The sequence below is a fragment of the Ranitomeya imitator genome, chromosome 1 (assembly GCF_032444005.1).
Source record: "Ranitomeya imitator isolate aRanImi1 chromosome 1, aRanImi1.pri, whole genome shotgun sequence".
Classification (NCBI taxonomy): Eukaryota; Metazoa; Chordata; class Amphibia; order Anura; family Dendrobatidae; genus Ranitomeya; species Ranitomeya imitator.
This window is the reverse complement of record NC_091282.1, coordinates 914,134,902-914,157,463: the sequence shown is the minus strand read 5'-3', so window position 1 is coordinate 914,157,463 and position 22,562 is coordinate 914,134,902.

The following is a 22,562-nucleotide window of genomic DNA, read 5'->3' as shown; positions in this document are numbered from 1 at the left end:
CACCCCAATATTAGTATAATGCACATCCCATACCCTTCATATAGTATAATGCACAGCTCATAGTCCTCCATATAGTATACTTCATTGCCCATAGTCATCCATACAGTATAATGCACCCCCATATTAGTATAATGCCCATTCCATATTCTTCATATAGTATAATGCACAGCTCATAGTCTTCCATATAGTATAATGCACCTCCATATTAGTATAATGCACAGCCCATATCCTTCACATAGTGTAATGTGCAACCAATATCCTTCACATAGTATAATGCACTGTCCATATCTTTCATATAGTGTAATGCACAGCCCACATTCCTCAATAAAGTATAATGCACAACCCATAGTCATTCATGTAGTATATTGCACAGCCTATAGTCATTTATAAAGTATAATGCACAACCTTTAGTCATTCATGCAGTATAATGAACTGCCCATAGTCCTCCATAAACTATAATGAACAGCTTATAGTCATCCATGTAGTATAATGCAAAGCCCATAATCATCAACAAAGTGTAAGGCCGGGATCAGACATGCGAGAAATACGTCCGAGTCTCGCATGGTAATACCCGGCATTGCCGCCATCACTCAGGAGCGGAGCGTTGGCCGCGTAGCAATATATGCAGCCGCACGCTCCGCTCTTGAGTGACGGCAGCAATGCCGAGTATTACCATGTGAGATTCGGACGTATATTTCTCGCATGTACGTTCCCGGCCTAATGCACAGCCCATAGTCATCCATGTGGTTTAATACACAACCCATAGTCATCGATACAGCATAATGCACAGTCCATAGTCCTCCATACAGTATAATACACAGACCATAGTCAACCATGTAGTACTATGGTCACTGGCTCTGTGTACTCACTGATTTAACCCTTTCATGACCCAGCCTATTTTGACCTTAATGACCTGGCCGTTTTTTGCAATTCTGACCAGTGTTCCTTTATGAGGTAATAACTCAGGAACGCTTCAACGGATCCTAGCGATTCTGATAATGTTTTTTAGTGACATATTGGGCTTCATGATATTGGTAAATTTAGGTCAATAAATTATGCGTTTATTTGTAATAAAAATGGAAATTTGGCAAAAATTTTGAAAATTTCGCAATTTTCACATTTTGAATTTCAATTCTGTTAAACCAGAGAGTTATGTGACACAAAATAGTTAATAAATAACATTTCCCACTTGTATACTTTACATAAGCACAATTTTGGAAACACATTTTTTTTTGCTAGGAAGTTATAAGGGTTAATATTTGACCAGCGATTTCTCATTTTTACAACAAAATTTACAAAACCATTTTTTTTAGGGACCTCACATTTGAAGTCAGTTTGAGGGGTCTATATGGCTGAAAACACCCAAAAGTGACACCATTCTAAAAACTGCACCCCTCTAGGTGCTCAAAACCACAGTCAAAAAGTTTATTAACCCTTCAGAGGTGCTTCACAGCAGCAGAAGCAACATGGAAGGAAAAAATGAACATTTAACTTTTTAGTCACAAAAATGATTTTTAGCAACAAATTTTTTATTTTCCCAATGGTAAAAGGAGAAACTGAACCCCGAAAGGTGTTGTCCAATTTGTCCTGAGTACGCTTATACCTCATATGTGGGGGTAAACCACTGTTTGGGCGCACGGAAGGGCTTGGAAGGGAAGGAGCGCCATTTGACTTTTTCAATGAAAAATTGGCTCTACTCTTTAGCGGACACCATGTCACGTTTGGAGAGCCCCCGTGTGCCTAAAAATTGGAGCTCCCCCACAAGTGACCCAATTTTGGAAACTAGACACCCCAAGGGACTTATCTAGATGCAGTGTGAGCTCTTTAAACCCCCAGGTGCTTCACAAATTGATCCGTAAAAATGAAAAAGTACTTTTTTTCACAAAAAAATATTTTAGCCTCAATTTTTTCATTTTCACATGGGCAACAGGATAAAATGGATCGCAAAATTTGTTGGGCAATTTCTCCTGAGTACACCGATACCTCACATGTGGGGGTAAACCACTGTTTGGGCACATGGTAAGGCTCGGAAGGGAAGGAGCGCCATTTGACTTTTTGAATGAAAAAATTATCTCCATCGTTAGCGGACACCATGTCGCGTTTGGAGAGCCCCTGTGTGCCTAAACATTGGAGCTCCCCCACAAGTGACCCCATTTTGGAAACTAGACCCCCAAGGAACTTATCTAGATGCATATTGAGCACTTTAAACCCCCAGGTGCTTCACAGAAGTTTATAACACAGAGCCATGAAAATAAAAAATAATTTTTCGTTCCTCAAAAATGATTTTTTAGCCTGGAATTTCCTATTTTGCCAAGGGTAAAAGGAGAAATTGGACCCCATATGTTGTTGTGCAGTTTGTCCTGAGTACGATGATACCCCATATGTGGGGGTAAACCACTGTTTGGGCGCATGGCAGGGCTCGGAAGGGAAGGCACGCCATTTGGCTTTTTAAATGGAAAATTAGCTCCAATCATTAGCGGACACCATGTCACGTTTGGAGAGCCCCTGTGTGCCTAAACATTGGAGATCCCTCACAAATGACCCCATTTTGGAAACTAGACCCCCAAAGGAACTAATCTAGATGTGTGGTGAGCACTTTGAACCCCCAACTGCTTCACAGAAGTTTATAACGCAGAGCCATGAAAATAAAAAAAAATTTCTTTTCTCAAAAATGATTTTTTAACACGCAATTTTTTATTTTCCCAAGGGTAACAGGAGAAATTTGACCCCAAAAGTTGTTGTCCAGTTTCTCCTGAGTACGCTGATACCATATATGTGGGGGTAAACCACTGTTTGGGCACATGCCGGGGCGTTTGCAGAGCCCCTGATGTGGCTAAACAGTAGAAACCCCCCACAAGTGACCCCATTTTGGAAATTAGACCCCGAAAGGAACTTATCTAGATGTGTGGTGAGCACTTTGAACCCCCAAGTGCTTCACAGAAGTTTATAATGCAGAGCCGTGAAAATAATAAATACGCTATCTTTCCTCAAAAAAAACTATTTAGCCCAGAATTTTTTTAATTTTCCCAAGGGTAACAGGAGAAATTGGACTCCAATATTTGTTGTCCAGTTTCTCCTGAGTACGCTGATACCCCATATATGGGGGTAAACCTCTGTTTGCGCACATGCCGGGGCTCGGAAGTGAAGTAGTGACGTTTTGAAATGCAGACTTTGATGGAATGCTCTGCGGGCGTCACGTTGCGTTTGCAGAGACCCTGATGTGGCTAAACAGTAGAAACCCCCCACAAGTGACCCCATTTTGGAAACTAGAGCCCGAAAGGATCTTATCTAGATATGTGGTGAGCACTTTGAAACCCCAAGTGCTTCACAGAAGTTTATAACGCAGAGCCGTGAAAATAATAAATACGTTTTCTTTCCTCAAAAATAATTTTTAAGCCCAGAATTTTTTATTTTCCCAAGGGTTACAGGAGAAATTGGACCCAAAAAGTTGTTGTCCAGTTTCTCCTGAGTAGGCTGATACCCCATGTGTGTGGGTAAACCACTGTTTGCGCACACGTCGGGGCTCAGAAGGGAAGTAGTGACTTTTGAAATGCAGACTTTGATGGAATGGTCTGCAGGCGTCACGTTGCGTTTGCAGAGCCCCTGGTGTGCCTAAACAGTAGAAACCCCCACAAGTGACCCCATTTTGGAAACTAGACCCCCCAAGGAACTTATCTAGATATGTGGTGAGCACTTTGAACCCCCAAGTGCTTCACAGACGTTTACATCGCAGAGCCGTGAAAATAAAAAAATCATTTTTCTTTCCTCACAAATGATGTTTTAGCAAGCAATTTTTTATTTTCACAAGGGTAACAAGATAATTTTGACCCCAGCAATTGTTGCACAGTTTGTCCTGAGTGTGCTGGTACCCCATATGTGGGGGTAAACCACTGTTTTGGCACACGTCGGGGCACGGAAGTGAGGGCGCACCATTTGACTTTTTGAATACAAGATTGGCTGGAATCAATGGTGGCGCCATGTTGCGTTTGGAGACCCCTGATGTGCCTAAACAGTGGAAACCCCTCAATTCTACCTCCAGCACTAGCGCCAACACACCCCTAACCCTAATCCCAACTGTAGCCATAACACAACCACAACCCTAATTCCAACCCTAACGATAAGGCTATGTGCCCACGTTGCGGATGCGTGTGAGATTTTTCAGCACCATTTTTGAAAAATCCGTGGGTAAAAGGCACTGCGTTTTACCTGCGGATTTACCGCGGATTTCCAGTGTTTTTTGTGCGGATTTCACCTGCGGATTCCTATTGAGGAACAGGTGTAAAACGCTGCGGAATCCGCACAAAGAATTGACATGCTGCGGAAAATACAACGCAGCGTTTCCGTGCTGTATTTTCCGCACCATGTGCACAGCGGATTTGGTTTTCCATAGGTTTACATGGTACTGTAAACCTGATGGAACACTGCTGCGAATCCGCAGTGGCCAATCCACTGCGGATCTGCAGCCAAATCCGCACCGTGTGCACATAGCCTAATTCTAAAGATATGTGCACACGCTGCGGATATCGCTGTGGATTCGCAGCAGTTTCCCATGAGTTTACAGTTCAATGTAAACTAAGAGAACTAAGTAATGTAAAAGATAAACCATTATTTCTTATTTTTAGGGACTCTATAGCGACGGGGTCTGTTCCGCAGGACTGGCGCATAGCAAATGTGGTGCCAATATTCAAAAAGGGCTCTAAAAGTGAACCTGGAAATTATAGGCCAGTAAGTCTAACCTCTATTGTTGGTAAAATAATTGAAGGGTTTCTGAAGGATGTTATTCTGGATTATCTCAATGAGAATAACTGTTTAACTCCATATCAGCATGGGTTTATGAGAAATCGCTCCTGTCAAACCAATCTACCGTAATCAGTTTTTATGAAGAGGTAAGCTATAGGCTGGACAACGGTGAGTCATTGGACGTGGTATATCTCGATTTTTCCAAAGCGTTTGATACCATGCCGCACAAGAGGTTGGTACACAAAACGAGAATGCTTGGTCTGGGGGAAAATGTGTGTAAATGGGTTAGTAACTGGCTTAGTGATAGAAAGCAGAGGGTGGTTATAAATGGTATAGTCTCTAACTGGGTTGCTGTGACCAGTGGGGTACCGCAAGGGTCGTTATTGGGACCTGTTCTCTTCAACATATTCATTAATGATCTGGTAGAAGGTTTACACAGTAAAATATCGATATTTGCAGATGATACAAAACTATGTAAAGCAGTTAATACAAGAGAAGATAGTATTCTGCTACAGATGGATCTGGATAGGTTGGAAACTTGGGCTGAAAGGTGGCAGATGAGGTTTAACAATGATAAATGTAAGGTTATACACATGGGAAGAAGGAATCAATATCACCATTACACACTGAACGGGAAACCACTGGGTAAATCTGACAGGGAGAAGGACTTGGGGATCCTAGTTAATGATAAACTTACCTGGAGCAGCCAGTGCCAGGCAGCAGCTGCCAAGGCAAACAGGATCATGGGGTGCATTAAGAGAGGTCTGGATGCACATGATGAGAGCATTATACTGCCTCTGTACAAATCCCTAGTTAGACCGCACATGGAGTACTGTGTCCAGTTTTGGGCACCGGTGCTCAGGAAGGATATAATGGAACTAGAGAGAGTACAAAGGAGAGCAACAAAATTAATAAAGGGTATGGGAGAACTACAATACCTAGATAGATTAGCGAAATTAGGATTGTTTAGTCTAGAAATAAGACGACTGAGGGGCGATCTAATAACCATGTATAAGTATATAAGGGGACAATACAAATATCTAGCTGAGGATTTGTTTATACCAAGGAAGGTGACGGGCACAAGGGGGCATTCATTGCGTCTGGAGGAGAGAAGGTTTTTCCACCAACATAGAAGAGGATTCTTTACTGTTAGGGCAGTGAGAATCTGGAATTGCTTGCCTGAGGAGGTGGTGATAGCGAACTCAGTCGAGGGGTTCAAGAGAGGCCTGGATGTCTTCCTGGAGCAGAACAATATTGTATCATACAATTATTAGGTTCTGTAAAAGGACGTAAATCTGGGGATTTATTATGATGGAATATAGGCTGAACTGGATGGACAAATGTCTTTTTTCGGCCTTACTAACTATGTTACTATGTTACTATGTTAATGTAAACCTATGGGAAACAAACATCGCTGTACACATGCTGCAGAAAAACTGCACGGAAACGCAGCGGTTTACATTCCGCAGCATGTCAATTCTTTCCGCGGATTCCGCAGCGGTTTTACAACTGCTCCAATAGAAAATCGCAGTTGTAAAACCACAGTGAAATGCGCAGAAAAACCGCGGTAAATCCACCATAAATCCGTAGCGGTTTAGCACTGCGGATTTATCAAATCCGTGCGGAAAAATCCGCAGAGGACCAGAATACGTGTGCACATACCAAAACCCTAACCCTAACCCTAGTTCTAACCCCAACCTTAGTGGAAAAAAAAATTCTTTATTTTATTATTGTCCCTACCTATGGGGGTGACAAAGGGGGGGGGTCATTTACTATTTTTTTTTATTTTGATCACTGTGATAGGTTTTATCACAGTGATCAAAATGCACATTGGAACGAATCTGCCTGCCAGCAGATTCGGCGGGCACACTGCGCATGCGCCCACCATTTTGGAAGATGGCGGCGCCCATGGAGAAGATGGACGGACCTCGGGAGACTCGGCAAGTATGATGGGGTGGGGTGAGCACGGGGGGGTGGAACGGAGCATGGGGGGGTGGATCGGAGCGCGGGGGGGTGGATTGGAGCAGGGGGTGGATCGGAGCATGGGGGGGTGAATCGGAGCACGGGGGGGTGAATCGGAGCACGGGGGGGTGGATCGGAGTGCAGGGGGGTTGGATTGGAGCACGGGGGATGGGATTGGAGCACGGGAGGAGCGGACAAGAGCACGGGGGAGCGGACAGGAGGATGGAGGGGAGCGGAGCAGTGTACAGGACTGATTGGTGGCTTGGGGGGGCGATAAGTGGGGGGGGCACATCAGTGTTTCCAGCCATGGCCGATGATATTGCAGCATCGGCCATGGCTGGAATGTAATATTTCACCAGTTTTAATAGGTGAAATATTACATATCGCTCTGATTGGCAGTTTCACTTTCAACAGCCAATCAGAGCGATCGTGAAGCCAACCCCCCTGGGCTGTACTACCACTCCCCCTGTCACTGCAGATCAGGTGAAATTGGAGTTAACCCTTTCACTGGCTCTGCAGGGACGCGATCTTTCCATGACGCCACATAGGCGTCATGGGTCGGATTGGCACCGACTTTCATGACGCCTACAAGGCGTCATGGGTCGGGAAGGGGTTAAAAAAAAGACTTACCCTCCCATTCTCTTGTGAAGCCAGCAGCTGACTTAATTGTGAAAGCAACAGGAGCGTATGATATCACTGCCATGCACCCCCGATCATATGCATGCCGACGTCAACTGCTGGCCCCTGATTGGTAGTGTGTAATGCCACACATGACCTGATTTCATGCACATATTTCTGCTGGCATCAGCAGGCCTCTCAACTGCACAAGTCTGGTCACGATCGCAACCTCTGCGACAGCGTTCATTATGCCCCTGGCACTGTTCATTAATAGTGACTCCACCACTCTTCCCCTCTGATGACTTCAACTTCTCGGCATCCCAGTCTCATTTCATATCATCACCAGCATACTTGGATCACAGTTGTGTCAGACTGTGAAATGTCCTGAGCTCCATGACTCATTTCCATCAGATTTGTCTTAATTCAGATTGAGCTTGGTATTGCTATCGCCGGCATGGCTGGTGATAGCAGTACTGGTAGTGTTGCTTATGCTGTTAGTGGCTCCTACACATTGTTTTTTCTCTTAAACTACCACATCCATTGCCAGAGCCAGTCCCATTTTACCTAAAAGCAAGTAAAGAGAAATGACTGGTAGGCATACAATATAAAAGCCAGCAGGCCACTGAATTCGTGTGGTTTATATGGGTGCAATATTAGACAATTAAAAAAGTTTAAAAAAATGTAAACATGCACACTTAGACAACTGACACTTGCATTTAAATTTCTAAAATGCTGGAAATTTTCCTTTTTCTTTTTAGAAAAAAAAATAAAAAAACATATAAAGAAATGTAAAAAACAAGATGTTGTCTATGGCTTGTCCATCTCACAAGCCATGAAGCGCATATTCCACAGCAGAAAAGCTTTCGGCTGAATGTATTTAAATGACTTAACAGTGAATGATGGGCATAATTCATCATAAGCGGGTGTCAGTTCCCGCTATACCCATGATGTCTCCAAGCTGTCACTGTGTGAAAACACCTACAGGGACAGCATTGTGCCAAAAGTAGTCACTGACAGCTGCGGGGACACATTTCAGTGGTCCTCACTGTCTGATTGCTGTGATCTGTCAGTCAATCATGTGAAAGGCAGGAAGTGCTGAAAAATCAGTACTTCCCTGCATTATTATTGCTGTGAGCTCAACACATCTGAGAGCCATTCCTGACTGATTAACCCTCCACATGCCCTGATCTTTTATATCCTACGCCCAAACTGCCACCTTTTTCATACTGCGACCACCCCATGCTGCCTCTTTCCATACTGAGCCCACCGCACGCTAATCCTTTTCCATACAGAGCCCACCATGCTTTTCCTTTTTGCCATTCTGAGCCCGCCCCGTACTCCATGTTTTATACTGAGCCCACCCCATGTTGCTCCCTTTTCCACTCTGAGCCCTCTCCGTTCTGCCCCTTCTGTATTCTGAGCCCAACTCACACCGTTCCCTTTTCCATATTGAGCTCCTTTTCCATACTGGGCTGCTCCTTAACAATACTGAGTCCGCTGCCCCTTGGGTATACTGAGACTACCTCATGCAGCCCAAATGTATCTTTGACTTTATTAGCGCTTACATGCTCTTGACTCCTGTGAATTCTCCTACCCTGTGGCACTCAGCAGGTGAACTCATCAGGGAGCTACTGGGAGCTTTTCTGGTCACGCACATATACTGTATATTAGTGTCTTCTCTGCAAAGACTCCTTTTTTTATAGAGTCTGGAGGAGAGGAATGAAGATTTTAAAAACTTTTTTAAAAATATTGATCATGTTGTCGTTACTGCAACATGCTGCCCTATGCACTGAACCTCTAGTGCGTAATAATAAATAGAGAACTCATTGTAAAATATAAAAAAATGCAACTTTAATTAGTAATGTGCTCGTATTAACAAACATTTTGCAATTTACTTGTAATAAATATTACTCTCTTCATTTACTGCTCATTGCATACATTTCTGAACACCTTCGCATTCTATTTTTCCAATGTAGCTCGTGAACACTGCACTGAAGTTGAATGTACGCCTCTTGTATAATCAGTTGAGCAGTACAGTGGTTCACTCTTGCAGAAGTAGTGGAAAAGACCCATTTAAAGGATGCAATTCACAAAATATGTGACCTACATAATACAAGCTCTTATAAATTTGACAGTCAAAAAATAAAAATAAAGAAAAAGGAATGGCACTTGGAATGTGGAGATGAAAAACAAAAAATAAATAATTGTAGCAGCCATTGTTAATTGTATGTCTGATTGGAATGTTTCTCTTTTGAATTACATCAGCTTGACCTGATATGCGAAAAGTACAATTGGATTAAATTTTCATTTTCATCTCATTATTTGCTATAAAAATACTTATTGATGTTTTGTATAATAGTAAGCAATAAGCTAGGCCAAATGGGGATATATTACAGAACCTATGAATGCATAATCATTCACTAATGTTTTATGAAATTAAATCTTTTACTTTTCTTTATTTTAATGTTATTCTGGTTCAATATTGTGATATATGAAGTGCTGAATTGCCATTGCTTCCACCGATATAGCTATCTGTTGCATATAAATTGCATGTGCCTAGGAGACATTGTTTGTTGTCCAGGAGAACATTAACTTATTGAGGGAAACATCTGCTCTTATATTCATCAGACAGCTATTTTTCAGTCCTTATCACTTTACAGCGGAGGATAAAAGATACAATTTGCTCAAGTGAAAGGCACTTTAAAGATAGGTCATTCTCTTAAAAAATCAATGAATCCATGCAATGAAACAATTAATTTATGTTGCCATACTGAGCACATAAAAGTGACATTTGGATTTAAAAGCATAAAAACTGAATGTAATGTCTATCATCTCTTTAGGTTTATTTCGTCAAGACTTAATGAAACACCAGGGACTTAACACCGTTAGTTACAAAGTCTTTTACCTCTAAATTATTGCAGACATTTTTTTCTTATGTTACTTCTATCGCTTAAGTAAAAAGGTATATCTAAATAAGTGTACTAACGAAATAATGCTACCTATATTACTTAAATAAAACCTTAAATAATAGTGAATGCAATGAAACAATATAATATGTTTTCTAACAATGTTACTGTGATTTTACTCTTTGATTTTTCACTTATTTGTTATAAAAATGTATTGCTCAAATATAAATTGAGATGTAGGGCAGAGACTTTGGATATTTACAGCAAAATTGTGTTTAAAGGTGAATTAATGCATGATGCCATAGATCTAGTCAAGTTATGTGCTTAAGAAGAATTCCAAGAATTGAATGTAGCTCAAGTTGATGCCTTCTGTTATCTTAAATATCTTCAGATTCAGGACAGCACTATGCAGAGCTTTAATATAAAGGCCAACAATATACACCATCTGCTCATTACACAGCTACTGAAGCTGATTGGAGGACACAATGACTTTAGGTCTCCTCATTCTTGAGAAACTGAATAGTGTTTCAGTTAACATTTTTGGAACTGTAGTAGTTTTATGAATCACATGCAGCATTAATTTTGAGATCTTCCAACAAAATAATGAATATATACATATTAGTCCTCAACAATGACCTATATCTCAAAAGGTCACGCCCCCGGAAGAAGGATTGGCGAAACACGGCGTCGGGGTGGAACACAGCCAGGCTGACACACTGTCCAGGTATTTACGCAAGTTGGCACTTTTTGGGCACTACTAGTGAGTATGTTGCACTTGATGTATGTAGTCTAACTGGGTGCACTTCCTATTTTGTATGGAGTGAGGGACATTGAACTAGCTACTACATTTAGGATTGTATCCATGATATAGTTAGGCTGTTTGGTGCTATCCGCTCTGTAGGAAGACTGCTAAATATCTCAGATATATGTATACAGTGTGCTATCCTAGGCTGGTCTTTCTAGTTTGACTTGAGGCATCCTATATACACTTATTTTGTATGTTTATATATTTTTCATGTTTTATACTTTGAAATAAAATTGGATGATTTTATATTTACGCTCCTTGTTCCTTGATTGGATCTGTGTGGTAAAATAATGAATATGTATATTGTACATAGGTCACTTTCCCTCATTCACTTTGTACATATGTATGATGGTGCTTTTATGGGGAGCAGTAGTTGTGACCTAATATGACACATGTGATTGACAGCCGCTATTCAAAATTAATGGGCAGGATCATAGAAAACTCTGATGCAAGCTGTTTAACCCCTTAGTGACAGAGCCAATTTGGTACTTAATGACCAGGCCAATTTTTGCAATTCTGACCACTGTCACTTTATGAGGTTATAACTCTGGAACGCTTCAACGGATCCCGCTGATTCTGAGACTGTTTTTTCGTGACATATTGTACTTCATGTTAGTGGTAACATTTCTTCGATATTACTTGCGATTATTTATGAAAAAAATGGAAATATGGCGAAAATTTTTAAAATTTTGCAATTTTCAAACTTTGTATTTTTATGCCCTTAAATCAGAGAGATATGTCATAAAAAATAGTTAATAAATAACATTTCCCACATGTCTACTTTACATCAGCACAATTTTGGAAACAAAATTTTTTTTTGTTAGGGAGTTATAAGGGTTAAAAGTTGACCAGCAATTTCTCATTTTTACAACACCATTTTTTTTTAGGGACCACATCACATTTGAAGTCATTTTGAGGGGTCTATATGATAGAAAATAATGAAGTGTGACACCATTCTAAAAACTACACCCCTCAAGGTGCTCAAAACCACATTCAAGAAGTTTATTAACCCTTTACGTGCTTCACAGGAACTGAAACAATGTGGAAGGAAAAAATGAACATTTAACTTTTTTTTGCAAACATCTTAATTCAGAACCATTTTTTTTATTTTCACAAGTGTAAAAACAGAAATGTAACCATAAATTTTGTTATGCAATTTCTCCTGAATACGCCAATACCCCATATGTGGGCGTAAACCACTGTTAGGGCGCACCGCAGAACTTAGAAGTGAAGGAGCGCCGTTTGACTTTTTCAATGCAGAATTGGCTGGAATTGAGATCGGACACCATGTCACATTTAGAGAGCCCCTGATGTACCTAAACAGTGGAAACTCCCCACAAGTGACACCATTTTGGAAACTAGACCCCTTAAGGAACTTATCTAGATGTGTGGTGAGCACTTTGAACCCCCAAGTGCTTCACAGAAGTTTATAACGTAGAGCCGTGAAAATAAAAAATCGCTTTTGTTTACACAAAAATGATTTTTTTGCCCACAAATTCTTATTTTCACAAGGGTAACAGGAGAAATTAGACCACAAAAGTTGTTGTGCAATTTCTCCTGAGTACGCTGATACCCAATATGTGGGGGTAAACAACTGTTAGGGTGCACCGCAGAGCTTGGAAGAGAAGGAGTGCCGTTTTACTTTTTCAATGTAGAATTGGCTGGAATTGAGATTGGACGCCATGTCGCGTTTGGAGAGCCCCTGATGTGCCTAAACAGTGGAAACCCCCCACAAGTGACACCATTTTGGAAACTAGACCCCTTAAGGAACTTATCTAGATGTGTGGCGAGCACTTTGAACCCCCATGTGCTTCACAGAAGTTTATAACGTAGAGCCATGAAAAAAAAAATTGCATTTTTTCTACAAAAATGATATTTTTGCCCACAAATTTTTATTTTTACAAGGGTAACAGGAGAAATTAGACCACAAAAGTTGTTGTGCAATTTCTCCTGAGTACGTCGATACCCAATATGTGGGGGTAAACCACTGTTTGGGCGCACCGCAGAGCTTGGAAGAGATAGAGTTCCGTTTTACTTTTTCAATGTAGAATTGGCTGGAATTGAGATCGGACGCCATGTCGCGTTTGGAGAGCCCCTGATGTGCCTAAACAGTAGAAATCCCCCACAAGTGACCCCATTTTGGAAACTAGACCCCCCATGGAACTTATCTAGATGTGTGGTGAGAACCTTGAATGCCCAAGTGCTTCACAGAAGTTTATAATGCAGAGCCGTGAAAATAAAAAATATTTTTTTTTTCCACAAAAAAGATATTTTAGCCACCAAATTTTTATTTTCACAAGGGTAACAAGAGAAACTGGACCCCAAAAGTTGTTGTCCAATTTGTCCTGAGTATGCTGGTACCCCATATGTGGGGGTAAACCACTGGGCGCACGGCAGAGCTCGGAAGGAAGGAGCGCCGTTTTGGAATGCAGACTTTGATAGAATGGTCTGCGGGTATTATGTTGCGTTTGCAGAGCCCCTGATGTACCTAACCAGTAGAAACCCTCCACAAGTGACCCCATTTTGGAAACTAGACCCCCCAAGGAACTTATCTAGATGTGTGGTGAGAACTTTGAATGCCCAAGTGCTTCACAGAAGTTTAGAATGCAGAGTCGTGAAAATAAAAAATATTTTTTTTTCCACAAAAAAGATATTGTAGCCCCCAAGTTTTTATTTTCACAAGGGTAACAGGAGAAATTGGACTGCAATAGTTGTTGTCCAATTTATCCCGAGTACGCTGATGTGCCATATGTGGCGGTAAACCACTGTTTGGGCGCACGGCAGAGCTCGGAAGGGAAGGAGCGCCTTTTTGGAATGCAGACTTTGATAGAATGGTCTGTGGGCATTATGTTGCGATTGCAGAGCCCCTGATGTACCTAAACTGTAGTAACCCCCCACAAGTGACCCCATTTTGGAAACTAGACCCCCCAAGGAACTTATCTAGATGTGTGGTGAGAACTTTGAATGCCCAAGTGCTTCACAGAAGTTTAGAATGCAGAGTCGTGAAAATAAAAAATAATTTTTTTTTCACAAAAAAGATTTTGTAGCCCCCAAGTTTTTATTTTCACAAGGGTAACAAGAGAAATTGGACCCCAGAAGTTGTTGTCCAATTTATCCTGAGTACGCTGATGCCCCATATGTGGGGGTAACCCACTGTTTGGGCGCACGGCAGAGCTCAGAAGGGAGGGAGCACCATTTGACTTTTTGAGCGCAAAATTGGCTGTCGTGTTTGGAGACCCCCTGATGTACCTAAACAGTGGAAACCCCCCAATTCTAGCTCCAACCCTAACCCCAACACACCCCTATCCCTAATCCCAACCTCATCCATAATCCTAATCACTAACCCTAACCATAATCACAACCCTTACCCCAAAACAACCCTAATGTCAACCCTAACCATAACCCTAATCAAAACCCTAAATCCAACACACCCCTAATCCTAATCTCAACCCTAACCTCAAACCTAACCCTAATCCCTATACACCCCTAATCACAACCCTAACCTTAACCCTAATCCCAAACCTAACCCTAATCCCAAGCGTAACCCTAATGCCAACCCTAACCCTAATACGAACCCTAATCCAAACCCTAACCCTAATCCCAGCTCTAACCCTAACTTTAGCCCCAACCCTAGCCCTAACTTTAGCCCCAACCCTAACCCTAGCCCTAGGGCTACTTTCACACTTGCGTCGTTTGGCATTCCGTCGCAATCCGTCGTTTTGGACAAGAAACGGATCCTGCAAATGTGCCCGCAGGATGCGTTTTTTGCCCATAGACTTGTATTGCCGACGGATCGTGACGGATGGCCACACGTCGCGTCCGTCGTGCACTGGATCAGTTGTGTTTTGGCGGAGCGTCGGCACAAAAAAACGTTCAATGAAACGTTTTTTTGTACGTCGCATCCGCCATTTCTGACCGCGCATGCGTGGCCGTAACTCCGCCCCCTCCTCCCCAGGACATAGATTGGGCAGCGGATGTGTTGAAAAACTACAGCTGCTGCCCACGTTGTGCACAATTTTCACAACGTGCGTCGGTATGTCGGGCCGACGCATTGCAACGGCCCCGTACCGACGTAAGTGTGAAAGAAGCCTAACCCTAAGTTTAGCCCCAACCCTAACCCTAAATTTAGCCCCAACCCTAACCCTAAATTTAGCCCCAACCCTAGCCCTACCCCTAACCTAACCCTACCCCTACCCCTAACCTAACCCTACCCCTAACCCTACCCCTAACCCTACCTCTAACCTAACCCTAACCTAACCCTAACCCTACCTCTAACCCTAACTCTACCCCTAACCCTACCCCTAACCCTAACCCTACCCCTAACCCTAACCTAACCCTACCCCTAATTCTACCCCTAACCCTAACCTAACCCTACCCCTAACCCTACCCCTAACCTAACCCTAACCTAACCCTAACCCTAACCCTAACCCTACCCCTAACCCTAACCCTAACCCTACCCCTAACCCTAACCTAACCCTACCCCTAACCCTAACCTAACCCTACCCCTAACCCTACCCCTAACCCTACCCCTAACCTAACCCTAACCTAACCCTAACCCTACCTCTAACCCTAACTCTACCCCTAACCCTACCCCTAACCCTAACCCTACCCCTAACCCTAACCTAACCCTACCCCTAATTCTACCCCTAACCCTAACCTAACCCTACCCCTAACCCTACCCCTAACCTAACCCTAACCTAACCCTAACCCTAACCCTAACCCTACCCCTAACCCTAACCCTAACCCTACCCCTAACCCTAACCTAACCCTACCCCTAACCCTAACCTAACCCTACCCCTAACCCTACCCCTAACCCTACCCCTAACCTAACCCTAACCTAACCCTACCCCTAACCCTAACCCTAACCCTACCCCTAACCCTAACCCTACCCCTAACCCTAACCCCAACCCTAACCCTACCCCTAATTTTAGCCCCAACTGCTGTTCTCCTGCCGGCCGGCAGATGGAGACAGATGGCGGGCGCACTGGGCATGCGTCCGCCATGTTCTGCTGCCGGCGGCCAGGAGGAGCAGCAAGAGGATCCAGGGACCTAGGTGAGTATGCTAGGGTCCCCGAATCCCCCTATTTCTCTGTCCTCTGATGTGCGATCACATCAGAGGACAGAGAATTACACTTTACTTTTTTTTTTTTTTTTTTGCGGTCGCCGGTAAACAGTTAATTACCGGCGATCGCAAAACAGGGGTCGGTAATACCGACTCCGATCGTGCTTTTTGGGGTCTCGGCTACCCCCGGCAGCCGAGACCCCAAAGATTCTCCCGGTGCCAGCCGGCGGGTGCACTGCGCATGCGCCCGCCATTTTGAAGATGGCGGCGCCCACCGGGAGACACGAGGAGCATCGGGGGAGCTAGGTGAGTATTGGGGGGCCACCTGGGACCCCTTTTCTCTGTCCTCCGATGTGCGATCACATCGGAGGACAGAGAAATTAAAAAGAGATCGCTTTTTTTTTTTTTTTTGCGATCGCCGGTAAACGGTTAATTACCGGCGATCGCAAATGCGGGGTGGGTTAAAACCCCCCCGAATCATGTTCTCTGGGGTCTCGGCTACCCTCGGCAGCCGAGACCCCGGAGAAAATCGGCCTCTGGGGGGCGCTATGGACTTTTTCCACAGCGCCGTTAATTAACGGCGCTGTGGTTTAAGTACCCTTAGCGGCCGCCGTTAAAAGGCGTATCTGCGGTCGCTAAGGGGTTAAACATTTATGCACCACAATCAATGTATGTCTAGGTGCTGACATAGGTAGAAGGCTCCCTTTGTTACCTCACCATCAATATAGCATTCAAATAGCACAAAAGACCAGCACTCATTTGTATCCATGATACATAGGATTTATTTCATATTCTTCTCAAGCATCAAATATGATGCTTCAGACTTTAGGCTTAGCAAAAGTCTTTCGCAAACGCATCACATTTGATGTTTAAGAAAATTATTAAATAAATCATACAGTATATCATGAATACAAGTGAGTGCCGTTCTTTTTCTTTTGGATGCCATCCCTGGATATGAGCACCACTTCATCTTGAATGCCAACAGGAATTATATCTGGACATCAATATAACATTGTGACAGCCAGTATGGAGTTATACAGTATGGGCTCCTGTAGGGTATGGGCATATTAGGTGTGCTCTAACATATGCACAAGTTCTAATATAATATCATAAGCTATGCAAAAGCACCACATCAGAATAAAAAATGCTAAAATAGTTTAAAATTACACAAATAGGCAAAAGAAAAAAAATACAATATACATTTTAAAGAAATAATTTTATGGAATGAAACATTTTTAATAGTAAAATACATTCTATGTTACTATATCATTCAAAATAATCACACATATTAATTTAAATTAATACATACAATATGTGTCCTTTAAAAAAAATACAAGGTAACCAGCAAAAAATTGAAGCGACTGGTGGGAACCTTATCTGGTATTTATGGCAGAAGGAAACAGGATAAATAATTGTTACATTTTCTTCAATGGACATTTGAGTAAGTGTATAGAATCTTCTGGTAAACATGTTTTTAAAACATCATAGCCTCATGTACTAAATGAATTATTTTAAGACTTTTTAAAGGGCAATTCCATTAAAAAATATTATATATTTGGCTGGGCTTCATTGGAAACATTGGCTTACCTGTATGCTGCAATGCTGTATCAATTCTGCAGTTCAAACAAACCGTTTGCAAAAACAAAGCAAAAAGAAAAGCTGTTTTAAGAATATATAACAAAAATAAAGTAAATAAAAATATGGATAACGGACCTTTGCCAAGGAAGAAAAAATAATAACAACAACAATTTGCCTTGTCCATAAAAGTCTGATCTAGCAAAATGTAACATGATGTAATTTGGAAAGAAAATAACAAAGAATAGCAAACACAATGTCAGAATTCTTCAATGTATTGACCTGTAGAATCAGGCTGCCAGTTCATTTTTATCACACTATTAAAACAAAACCCAAAAACTATGGGGAATTGCATTTGTTTGCCATTTCATTGTACTTTCGATTTTCTTTCCATTTTCCAGTGCATTAGTAAGCTGAACGGTGTCATTCAAAACAAATCATCCTGCAAAAGAGAAGCCCTAATGTAACAAAGTCTAATTGCAACTAATCAAACCAATTTGTTGCAAATCGACCTCAAGGTGAATTCCTTTAAATTTGGCAGGGCAGGGAAGGAAGTAAAAGAGTATACAGACATTTTAGCTGGGGATCGAAGCTGATTCTTTCATTGAGATAAAATATTGTTTAAAACTAGGCAGGGAAATGTTTTATCTCACAAAAAGAATCGGCTGTGATCCCGTGCTGCATTGGACTTCAATGTAATAGTGTCTTTTGCTTCCTACCCTGCCCAGGAGATGTGGTATGTTTAATCCATGTCCCGTCACGGTCAGATACAGACATTACACAGCATATAGCAGGGACACCTTTATAAGATTATCTCAGCACAGGAACATTTTTTTAAACACATCCAATTGTGGAACTTATTTTCATTCCAAGACCAAGATCTATTGATTATATGTACTTTTTAGTGAAACAACCAGTTTAATGATATGCAAATGATGAAAAAATAAAAACAAAATGTTAAAAGTCTTGACACTTACAAGTCTTGGCATTCTGTCAATGAGGTTATTAGTTGTCTGATGAATGTTCTGTCATGCTAAGTGCACTTGTGCACACAAATCACCAAGATCTGCTGCTGGCAGCTCCCTTTGCAATTATTGACCAATAATGTCTCAGATGTGTGTAATGGGTGATAAATTAGGAGATACTGCAGGTAATGGTATAAGGTTTGGGCCACACAGTCTGCTCAAAGTAGCAATAGCCATATGCGGCCTGACGCTGTGGTATTACATAGCTCTTGGGACACATTGGGAAGTGGTTAACATGGCCTACTGCATTTCCAGACTTGTCTCCCATTAAGCCCATCTGGGACATCATTGGTCTGCAACTGTGAAGGGAGCTGCCTGCAGCAGATATAGGTGATTTGCCTGCCCAAGTTTATTCAGCTTTCACAACTTTCCTCCAATAACCTCTTTGATAGCATGCCAAGGCATGTAAATATCTGTATTTATGTGTGTGGCATTCAGTTTTTTTCTCACGTTTTCATCATTTGCATATCACTAACACCAATCGAGTGATTTCCATAATTTCACTACGTTTCCTTTTTTGGTATTGCAGTATCGTTGTTCAGATGTGCAGCTACAGAAAAATGGATGGTGATAATTGGTAGAAAAAAAAGCCTGGTTGATAACACAATCAAAAACAGGAGATGACACCATAGTGCCACATCCATGCAGGAAAAGCATATCCGTCATAGAGGAATAGTTCATCCATAATGCTAGACAACTTAATCAAAGAAATATATGTCGAATATAAATGCTGGTATTTCAGAGTGGGCAAGGTTGAGAGTAGTATTCCGAGGAAAGTTTTAAGGGAAAATATATAGTCACAGTGACACAATACTATTCAGTATACAGATACAATCAATGAAAGAAACCTATACAGGTGGAATACTCACAACTACTACATTCAGATTATAAGGTGCCTATTGCCATAGTGAAAATAATAATATATATAAATAAATATGGATGTATATATATATATATATATATATATATATATATCCAAGTGACATATGAAAAAACTTTACTGCATAAAGATAGGGCATATCCATAAATGATATACATCAGACAGTGATGTGGATAAACCAACCTGCTAAGGATGTAGGATGGAGAAGCCCCAACGCGCGTTTCTCACTTTGCTTCTTCTGAGGGCGTATTTCCTCGGAATACTTCTCTCAGCATTGCCTACTCTGAAATACCAGCATTTATATCTGACATATGTTTCTTTGATTAAGTTGTCTAGCATTATGGATGGACTATTCCTATATGATGGATGTGGCACTATGGTGTCGTCTCCTGTTTTTAATTGTTTCTATAATGGCTGTATTTATTTACTTTCTTTTATATTTTAAAAAATTGATTTGTTGATTTATACTCAGTTGTCCATTATCCTTTGGTTATCTTCCCAGTCATCTATGGTGGAGCTTGTTATTATATGCCCCTTCTTGGTTTATTGGTTGATAACACAGCACACTGACTTTTTATGCTATTTGATGTTTTTCAGTTTTTAATATGAACATTTTCCTCAGTACTTAATGGCAATTTCTTCCTGCTTTGTTTGTTAAGCTGGGCTCTGATTTACTTTCACAATGAAATGCTTTTATACAAGCTATGATATTCTCTCCTGACTGGCTGTGATCTATCACGTAGTGTGGTAGTTGCAAGGTAGCACCCAAGGTCTTATGATCTCTCTCCGGCTGATTACAATCGCAATGTGTAAAAAGGCGATGCAAGAATTGAAAAATTGTAAATTGTTTGAATTTTGTATTCTTCAGATAATTCCTAAAAATTCAACATAATTTCAAGAAGAATCAATTTTATCATCCCTGTTAAGTAAATATAAATGTACTGAAAAACATTTTATTTTTCAGACACAAAAATTTCTTAAAAAGATGCAATGGACACTGCAATTTAAGAAAGTAAAATGATTTCTTTTTCACATGTTATATGGTATGGCTATTTATGCATTATAGGCATACTATACATTATAAGCTTGGTTGACCATTAACCCCTTTACCCCCATGGGTGGTTTGCATGTTAATGACCAGGCCAATTTTTATAATTCTAACCACTGTCCCTTTATGAGGTTATAACTCTGGAACACTTCAATGGTTCCCGGTGATTCTGACACTGTTTTCTCCTGACATATTGTACTTCATGTCAGTGGTAAAATTTCCTTGACATTACTTGAGTTTATTTGTGAAAAAAAACGGAAATTTGCCAAAGATTTTGAAAATTTCGCAATTTTCCAACTTTGAATTTTCAGAGATATATCACACAAAATACTTAATAAGTAACATTTCCCACTTATCTACTTTACATCAGCACAATTTTGTTAGGGAGTTATAAGGGTTAAAAGTTGACCAGCGATTTTTTTACAACAATTTTTTTTTTAGGGACCACATCACATTTGAAGTCACTTTGAGCGGTCTATACGATAGAAAATACCATAAAGTTACACCATTCTAAAAATTGCACCACTTAAGGTGCTTAAAACCACATTCAAGAAGTTTACTAACTCTTCAGGTGCTTCACAGGAATTTTTGGAATGTTTTTATAAAAAATTTACATTTAACTTTTTTTCACAAAAAATTTAATTCAGATCCAATTTATTTTATTTTACCAAGGGTAACAGGAGAAAATGGACCACAAAAGTTGTTGCACAATTTGTCCTGAGAATGCTGATATGTGGGGGTAAACCACTGGGTGCATGGCAGAGCTCGGAAGAGAAGGAGCGCCGTTTGACTTTTCAAAGCAAAATTGGGTGGAATTTAGATGAATCGCCATGTCCCATTTGGAGAGCCCCTGATGTGCCTAAACAGTGGAAACCCCCCACAAGTGACACCATTTTGGAAAGTAGACCGCCTAAGGAACTTATCGAGATATGTGGTGAGCACTTTGAACCCCCAAGTGCTTCACAGAAGTTTATAATGTAGAGCGGTAAAAATAAAAAAATATTATTTTTTTCACAAAAATGATTTTTGCCCCCAATCTTTTATTTTTCCCAGGGTAACAAGACAAACTGGACTACAAAAGTTATTGTGCAATTTGTCCTTAGTGCTATAATACCCCATATGTGTGGGTAATCCACTGTTTGGGCGTATAGCAGAGCTCGGAAAAGAAGGAGCACCGTTTGACTTTTTCAATGCAAAATTGGCTGGAATTGAGATCAGACGCCATGTCGTGTTTGGAGAGGCCCTGATGTGCATATCAGTGGAAACCCCCTACAAAATGACCCTATTTTGGAAACTAGACCACCCACGGAATGTATCTAGATGTGTTGTGAGAACTTTAAACCCAAAAGTGTTTTACTAAAGTTTATAACGCAGAGCCGTGAAAATTAAAAATCATATTTTTTCCCAAAAATTATTTAGCCCCAATTTTGCATTTTCCCAAGGGTAGCAGGAGAAATTGGACCCCAAAAGTTGTTGTGCAATTTGTTCTGAGTACGCTGATACCGCATAGGTGTGGAAACCAACATTTGGTTGCATGGCAGAACTCAGAAGGGAAGGAGTGCCGTTTCCAGATTTTGATGGAATGGTCTGCGGATGTCACATTGCATTTGGAGAGCCCCTGATGTACCTAAACAGTAGAAACTTCCCACAAGTGACCACATATTGGAAACTAGACTTCCCAAGGAACTTATCTAGATGTGGTGTGAAAACTTTGAACCCTCAAGTGCTTCACTAAAGTTTAAAAGGCAGAACCGTGAAAAAAAAAAGGATTTTTCCCACAAAAATGATATTTAGCCCACAATTTTTTATTTTCTCAAGCGTAACAGGAGAAATTGGACCACAAAAGTTATTGTCCAATTTGTCCTGAGTATGCTGATACCACATATGTGGGGGTAAACCACTGTTTGGGTGCACGGCAGAGCTCGGAAGGGAAGGAGCACC